The following is a 9,092-nucleotide window of genomic DNA, read 5'->3' as shown; positions in this document are numbered from 1 at the left end:
ATTATTTTTACGCAATTAAAGATTTTTCAGTTTTATTAAAAAAGTACATGTTATATAGTGGTGAATAAAATCAAAACAAGGCCGGCGACCCTATGTTTTTATTTCATTTTTCATATAGTATTTGTATTAAGACAATAACACACGGCAGAGCTGGGCCGGGCGTCTATAATCGGCCCGCTGCCGACATAACGGCCCGAGGGCCTTTAGCCCGAGGGCCATTATTCGGCAAGGGCCGATTTTAGACGCCCTGCCCAGCAATGTCGTGTGTTATCGTTTATATCACATATCCTACTATTTTGGTCCTTCACGAAAATTTATACAGAAACAGCTTTCCGTACTTTTATTTTCATTCAATTGATTACGCAGTTTATGACGTACCTCATGTGACTTCATTTCAATGACGAAACTACCTAGACTCTCTGGATTTTAGGACAACAACAAATCGGACTTGGAGTGTTTTATTTAACAGTTACATATGTTGTTAAGCATCGAACGATTAGGCCTAGTGTGTGTGTTTACGATGGATTAATATAATATTATGAATGTGAATAACAGTGTTGGGATATAAAACTGGAATGAAACTGGTGAGACTGCATTTTCGATTTCTTTAAAATGTCGACTCGAATAACGCGATGTTTTGTTGAACAATTGATGGATTATGCCTAAATTTAAGATACGCGTCAGTGAATGGTTCTTTTACTGTTTGAAGGAAATCGATGTTGAATTAAAAGGGTAATTTCTTTGATAAATACGTCCTTCCTTTGTCAGTCGGTCAAAGAATGTCTATCCTCAAAGAATTACCAGTCCTTTTAAATGGAAAAGATGGATGGCGATGAAGAAATGTGTCCAGAATTTACTTCGTCATGGAAGCAAATTAAATTTTACGAATATAAACATGGTTATAACACAACTTCGGTGAGTAGAACAATAACCAGTGGATGATGTTTTACTTCTTTATGGCTAAGACTGAATGTGGACGCCATATTGTTCAATATTAGCCGCGCGATCCCATTCTTTTCTGATATGAAAAATCGGCCCTAGGGCTGATATAATTTATATTGGCCCGCTAGATACGAATAACGGCCCGCTCGCGACGTCATTGTGTTACTATTTATAGTAACGATATGTGATATGTATGTATATATATATATCTTCAATATAAATTTTGGACATATTCTATTAGATGGAAAAAAAATCAGCAAAACTGCAGCAACACCCCTTAATAATCAAATAAGACCATTGTATATCGAGATAAATAAAGTGGTCTCTTTATGTCTGTTCTGATCCATTTTATTTTCAATAACAGATGCCTTTTAAGTATTTTAAAACTGATTCTTACAGCTTTTGTTTAATTTAAAAAGCAGCAACGATCAGCATATTTGTTGGGAACGTGAGATAAAATATGCTTAATTGAAAGCGTGTGCTTTTTCTTCTGACAATACACAAACGTCCCAAGGGACGTAATGTTGAAGCATTTCCTCAGTATTATTTTCGCAGCTGTTACCGCCGTTGTTTGATTATCTAAAACGGTATTTAACTGCAAGTTTGCTTTCACTTTTAGATTTTTTATCCCCCGCAAAAGGCGGATGTGTATAGATTTGGCGTTGTCCGTCTCCGTCAGTCCGTCCCCCCTGTCCGTCACAAACTTTCTAGAGCTATATCTCAGAAACTATATAAGATATCAACATGAAACATCATTAGTGTATACATATCAATGAGGAGAAGTATCATTAAAAATACAATAACACTACACTTTCTTAAATAAGAGTTTTTGACCTTTGTTTTTTGTTTTATGTACTTTTTAAGGGTCATATCTAAGATACCATGCAAGATTTCAACATGAAGCTTCATGTGTATATCAATAAGAATTGCCTTGCACAAGAACCATGACCCTATACTTTTTTTAAACAAGAGTTATTGTTCTTTGTTGTTTTTTATATGATGTAAATTTTCAGTGCTATATCTCAGATACGCTACACGATTTCAACGTGAAATTTCATGGGTGTATAGATATCAATGAGGAGAATTTCATTTCAATGCATAAAAAACAGTTTCCTTACACTAATTCTTTTTAGGATAATACCGTTTACCAACGATTTGCTCCCATCCCTAAACAAACGTTATTTGGCGGGGGATATTTATCAGTCAACACAATTGATTGTTATATTATACATTCAAATTACGTCTGTTTGTTTTTTGAAAGGCGATCACTGCAATAAAGTTGAGTAACATTACAAATAGTTTTCGGTGCGCGTTGGTTAGAAATTAAACTCTTTTTCAAATGTTAAAAATTTCGCCGTTTGAATACGAAATCCGTATTAAATGGGATGGTGCATTTAAAAAAGTTTTTTTTACTGCGAAACATGTTTGTGAACAACAGATAAACGAACCTGTCTTTCCAACATAAATCTTAAAGCGGCCTTTTCACAGATTTTGGCAAGTATTGAAGCTTGTCATTAAATGCTTTATATTGATAAATTTAAACATTGGACCTAAAACTCTCCAGTAAAAAACAACAAGAATATCATTTAAAAAATTGAAAAAAGTAACCCTCAACTGGGCTTTAACCCCTGACCCTGGAGTCCTGGAGTAAAAAGTCTCCCGCTTAGACCACTCGACCATCCGTGCTCATGCTATGAGCGGATGTATTTTTTTACCTATATAAGCAACCCTCTTAGTTTCCAAAAATGTAACGACAACAACAGAACTTTCCAAATTATTCAATCGTTTCGCGTTGCAATGCTTTATAATTTTTAGGTTTTCAAATCGTCAAAAGATTCATATAACGGATATTTTAGAGCATGGTATTCAGTATTACTATTTCCTCACAAATATCATAACTAAAACGAAAATTTGCGAATCTAAAACAACTTTTTTTAATTTGTCAATTTTCCAAAACGTGAAAAGGCCCCTTTAAAAAAGTAACTTTCCTTGTCAAAATTTTATTTATATATTTCAGATTGGCAAACTGTTTAATGTCTTCATCGTAATAAAAAATGCAATACATACAACTTAAAGATTCTTATTAACTAGTACCCAAAATATAATATTTTCCTATGAATAAATGAATGGACGCCTTATGTAGTAAATATAGACTTATTATTTAAGTTACTAAAATCCCATGCTTTTCATGTTTTACTGCGGTCTTTGTATTTCTTATCATGTATGTAAACAGAACTTATTCTGTAATGTCACGTTATGATACAATATGGACATTTAATTTATTTTTAAATAATAGTGCTGCACCGAATCCAAAATTTCATTCGGATCCGAATTCGAATCCAAAGGCGCGGATATCGAATATCGGTTCGAATCCTAATTTGAAAGTAAAAATACGCAAAATAAATTACAGTTTATATTGTTATAACCAAAATTATGTTTTGAAACACCAGAACTTATATATGTCTAATGAGAAAAGTAATTAACTTTTATTATTATTATTATAAACTTTACAGCTACTAATATTTATACTATTTTAGCAGCATTGGTAGATGCAGCTGCAGCCGCAACAGCAGTAGTGGACGCAGAAATAACAACATCAGAAACAAAATCAAATACTAAGTAGATGACAAAATTGACTTACGTTGTACGAAAAAAAATTATACCCGGGTCCAGATTCCGCAAATTTTGCAAAATCGCACATACACGAAATAGTGTAAGTATTTTAACGACAAACATAAATAATAATGTCTCATATTAAACACATCTATGTCAGTCAGATATAATATGAATAACACTGTATTTTAACAAGCAATAAACGCATCACACGCAATCTGCAATAAGTATCAATAAAATACTTCGTAACGACCACTTATAAGCCAGAATTAGTATGCTTATAAAACCCAAAATGCTTCCACACCGAGAATTTTAAATGTTTATGTGCATCGCGATTTTTCTTCTGCGCCATTTTGCACCATCGAAAACGAAAGTAGACTGTGTAGTACCATGTTTTTATCGAAAAAGTAGCGATAATTGTGACAAACTACATACCAGTCAGCCTTTCAAACAGAAAGAAACAATTTAACGAAACGTATTAGGGCGAACGAAACAATTAACGCAAACGAAAGGTTAAACTCAAATAAGATCCGGATTCGAAACCGATTTTACCAATCACGGTTAGATCCGCGAATCCTCGTTTGGATCCGCGAATCTCGGATATTTCGGATATTCGGTGCAGCCCTAGTAAATAACGTTAATTAGGGCAATGTAAATACATTGTATATCATCAATGTCTTCTGTTAGTTTAACCAATTTATTTTATATCGGTTACACAGAAAGCCTTATTAAAACGCTATTGTTTCCGTTTCTTGGGACTATAACTAGTACTTGGTGTCTTTAGGGAAGACCAAAGGAACGCTCCCAGTGGAGTTCGAACCCGAGACGTCCCCATCTCTAGGCGGAGATCATTCCACTACGCCACGGTGAAATCTTGTTTTAAATAAGTATACCTTATGCCATAAGAAAATGCTAGTTCCTTATTCGGCTGGAATAATGAATAAGGGACTGGTTTCTTTTTCCTTATGCTTTAGGTTTTGTGATGTGAAGTTAGTATTCGAAAAGAAAATATCGGTCCGGTTTAAACAAGTAATCCTATGCAAGCGCGAAGAAGAAATATGAATATGTAACGTAATGCATAAAGTAAATGTATTCGAGTTTTTTTTTGTTTTGATTTACTTAAGAATTGTATGCATTATTTTTCTTTTAAACCCTATATCAAATATGTTCAACTTAAATAAGGAATAAGGAACTGTCCCTTATTCCTTATTCAAAAAAGGAACAAGGAACAAGTAACCAACTTACTCTCCATCCAGGAGAAGGAGTCTATATGAGTCGAATTCTGCGAAAACTGGGCTTTATGCATGTGCGTAAGGTGTCGTCCCAGATTAGCCTGTGCAGTCCGCACAGGCTAATCAGGGACGACAATTTCCGCTTTTATGACATTTTTCGTTTAAATGAAGTCTCTTCTCAGCAAAAATCCAATTTAGGCGGAAAATGTCGTCCCTGATTAGCCTGTGCGGACTACTCAGGCTAATCTGGGACGACACTTTACGCAGATGCATTAAGCCCAGTTTTCTCAGAACGCGACTTATATACAGAAATAGTTTTTAAGCGCTTCGTATTTCTATCTGTTGATCGTTGAAATTTTGATGCGCACATTCCCTTAACGTATTGGACGAGTCATTTACATGAACAGAACTTCTAAATATTTCCCCAAAAAGACGCATTTTACACAGCATCAAATGTATGGAAATGACAATACGAACTGTTAATGTAATTCCTATCGTTATATACAAATTAAATGGTTTTAAATCCTTGTTTATTGAGGAATAAATTAATTTGTTTACATTAAACGATTGAAACGATCCCATGAAACGCGCGTATGCCCCCAATTTCATTTAAAATGTGTCGCGTTTTGGGAAAACTGGGCATAATGCATGTGCGTAAAGTGTCGTTCCAGATTAGCCTTTGTAGTTCGCACAGGCTAATCAGGGACGACACTTTCAGCTCTGGTATGGTATTTTTAGTTTCAAGGAATTCCCTCCTTACCGAAAATTAACTTTAGGCGGAAAGTGTCGTTCCAGATTAGCCTGTGTGGACTTCACAGGCTAATCTGGGACGACACTTTACGCACATGCATTATGCCCAGTTTTCGCAGAGTGCAACAAAATTAAACCCACTCAATTCTTTGTCGTTCGTATGCGGAAAACATAGAAGCGTCAAAATTGAGATGATTTGAAATAGGATTGCTATATCAGTTTATAACAGTGGTGGTAATTTGAAATGTGGAAAACGAACCTTTATACATGTTGATTTTTATATTTCGTTCTGTCGAGTGCAAATCAAAAACAAAAAGACTGTGTATACATTGACCAAAAAGCACTACAGATAGGGTGACACCTTCATTTGATGTCCCGTACATGTCTGCATTCCAAAAAGGCTTTTCATCCCGTAAATTATTTTCAATGTATTTATTAAAGCTCGATTCCAAGGAACGCATCGAATGCATAAGACTCATTGAAACAGACTCGAGTCCATTCCCTGTGTAGAACCAGTACTTTGTGTCTTTAGGGCAGATCTGAAAGACGTTCTCACACTGGTAATTGAACCCATAACAACACGAGTCAGACAACCTCGGGTTTGTAAATGACATGTTAAAGTTGCTTGATAACGGTTTACGTTATTTAATTTAAACGGTATTTAATTTGCTTCTATATCCGAATAATGAGATATATTTATTTGTATTATATAATAATAGATTTTTTGTGTTGATATCGGCTTTGCGCAAAAGTCATATTGTTTATTTTCAAATTGTTTTCGTCAATGATATTAAAGTATAATTAATATATGACTTAAATTTGTTTTAGAACTTTTTTACCTGACTTTTATTATTGTAAATTTAAATGAGTTTTAATTGTAAAGATGACGATTTCTTATGAACGCTTTTATCATCTTTTTTAAGGACAATTACATTTCGCTTGAATTCATTTTATAAGTGTTTTCAGTTGGCATTGTGTTGAGAGAAACCCGCAACATACACTTGCAGCTGCAATATGAATTTTAGAGTGAACTAAATGTTTTTGGATACTGCTTCACCACACGTTGGCTTTTAAACCCATTTATGCCTAGTGGACTCTCCCATCCTGCTTTATTAGATCAATTTATTTCCAAAATAATTGATGTCTAGTATATTTATTTCTATATTTAGAATATGTCTTACAAAAATTTCTTTAACAAACAGCGCCAACCCAGATGAGACCCCTCCTCATGCGGCGTCTCATCTGGGTCTACGCTTTTTGCCAAGGCCTTTTTTCTAGACGCTAGGCATACACGGGTTAAGCGGGCGGCTTGTGCGATGAAACAAATCCGTATGTGCACGTTTTGTACATGACCTTCTTAGAAACAATAGTGTTTTTTTGTAAGACACATATCTTTAAACAAGAGCACCGCACAGCGGGTGCCAACGCTCGGCTTTGGGTGCAGTTTTGAATAATAATAATAATAATAATAATAATAATAATAATAATAATAATAATAATAACTTTATTTCACGAAGAAAACACATTCAGAAATAGCATATCTTTTTTACAATGTGGTCTTCAAAAACACAGTTTATGTAAATAAATGTCTAGCATACTGCAATCAGCCTTAAAAAAATTACAAAAGCATGATATAATGAAAATAATAATACTTATACAAATAATATTAATAATATAAAATAATAGTAATATAATTACAATAATAATAATAATATAATAACAATAATAATAATAATTATAATAATAATAATAATTGTTATTTCATTCTTTCATAAAAACAGACAATCACAAAGCAAAAAGAAGAAGAATAAAATACCCAAAGGCGGTATTTTAATCCATACAACCCACAATATCAAAAAAAGTTTTGCGTTTGTAGCAAATGATTTTTAAGGTGCCGTTTAAAGGAAATAATTGTAGGTGCTTGTCTTATATTATTTGGAATAAGGTTCCATATATTTCTCGCACAAAAGGAAAAAGTACGCTCTCCGTAATTCGTTTTAAATGCAACATATGATAAATCGTTGTGGATGGTGGACCTAAGAAAGTACCGGTATGTATTGTTATTTAATACAAAAATAACGTCATCAAAATAAGGAGGCATTGAGCCATCTAAAACTTTGTACACTATAGTCCCAACAAGAAATTTACACCTATTTTCAAATGACAACCAGTCCAGTTTATTGAAAATCGGAATTGAAGGAGAGGAAAACGGCTTATTCATTATTATTTTTGCAGCACGTTTCTGTATCGAAATTACCTTCTTTAAATTTGATCTTGTGGCTGATCACCATATTGTACAACAATAGTCAATATGTGGTAAGATGTATGAATTATAAAACAACTTCATTGTTTCATAATTTAGATAGGGTTTAATGCGTTTTAATAAGGCTAGCTTTGAGTAGAACTTTCGACAGACGTTATTTATATGCAGTTTCCAAGTGAGATGTTTGTCAACAGTTATACCAAGTAAATTATGATGTTCAACTTGATCAATAACAATGTTGTTGATTTTAAGTAATAAGGTGTTTGCAGACTAATTAGCACTGGATAATATCATGCATTTAGTTTTGTTTGGATGTATTAACATGTTGTTAAAAGAGCACCAATTTGATATTATATCTAAGCCATTTTGCAAAGTACTTTGAATGCTTTTAATGTCAACATCAGCTACATGTAAGGTAGAGTCATCTGCATAAAGATCTAACGCTCCATTTTGAAGGAAAAACGGCATGTCATTAAAGTAACAATCACGCTCAAAAATATCGAATATTTCGTTAAATAAAGCTAACCCATAAAAAATCAATGTTCCTTTTAGCAAAATGCAAAATTTCAACGTTAGATGTTGTCTGGTAGAATTGATATAACGAGATACAAAATGCTCGTTTTTATTTTTTTGTGGCCACAAATAATTCCATTTATATCCCCCGTGAAATATCCGAACATTTACGGGCGAACACGAGATTGGATACGGTAAGCGTCGGAAGCATGACGTAGCTCTCATGAATAATCATTCTGTGAAATCAAAATGAATTCTGGGTAACTGGAACTTAGCGAAAATGGCTTGTATAAATTATGCAAATGAACGCAACCCGAATGAATCCGATCCTGACTCTAAAGAGAAAGAAGATTACATTGTGGAACGATATTTAGATCCTTAAAACTTGCCGAATACTTGTAATTTAACGTTTTTACATCAATGTTGCTTGTTTTTAGGGTCTTCCTATTGTAATTAACCATCGTATGGCGCTACTTGTTGTCGAATGTTTTTATATAGCATAATACAGTAGCCGTATGTATTGGTGAGCGTGATAGTGACTTAAATATATATAAGGAAAAGAAGAGGGCCGAGAATAGATCCTTGAGGTACCCCGGCTTTTATAGTTTGAAAAGCTGATTTTTGTGTTCCGACTTTGGTTTAAACACTATTTATTTAGGTCATTGAAAGTACATATAAGCAATACAATACAAACATACATATTATATTTGAGCAATATGCTAGGCAGGTAGAATTGCAGTATTGCTTTACAAGGCTGTAAAATACAATTGGACAGAATT

This window comes from Dreissena polymorpha, chromosome 1 (genome assembly GCF_020536995.1).
Source record: "Dreissena polymorpha isolate Duluth1 chromosome 1, UMN_Dpol_1.0, whole genome shotgun sequence".
Lineage (NCBI taxonomy): Eukaryota > Metazoa > Mollusca > Bivalvia > Myida > Dreissenidae > Dreissena > Dreissena polymorpha.
The sequence above is the reverse complement of the archived record's forward strand: the minus strand, read 5'-3'. Positions refer to the sequence as shown.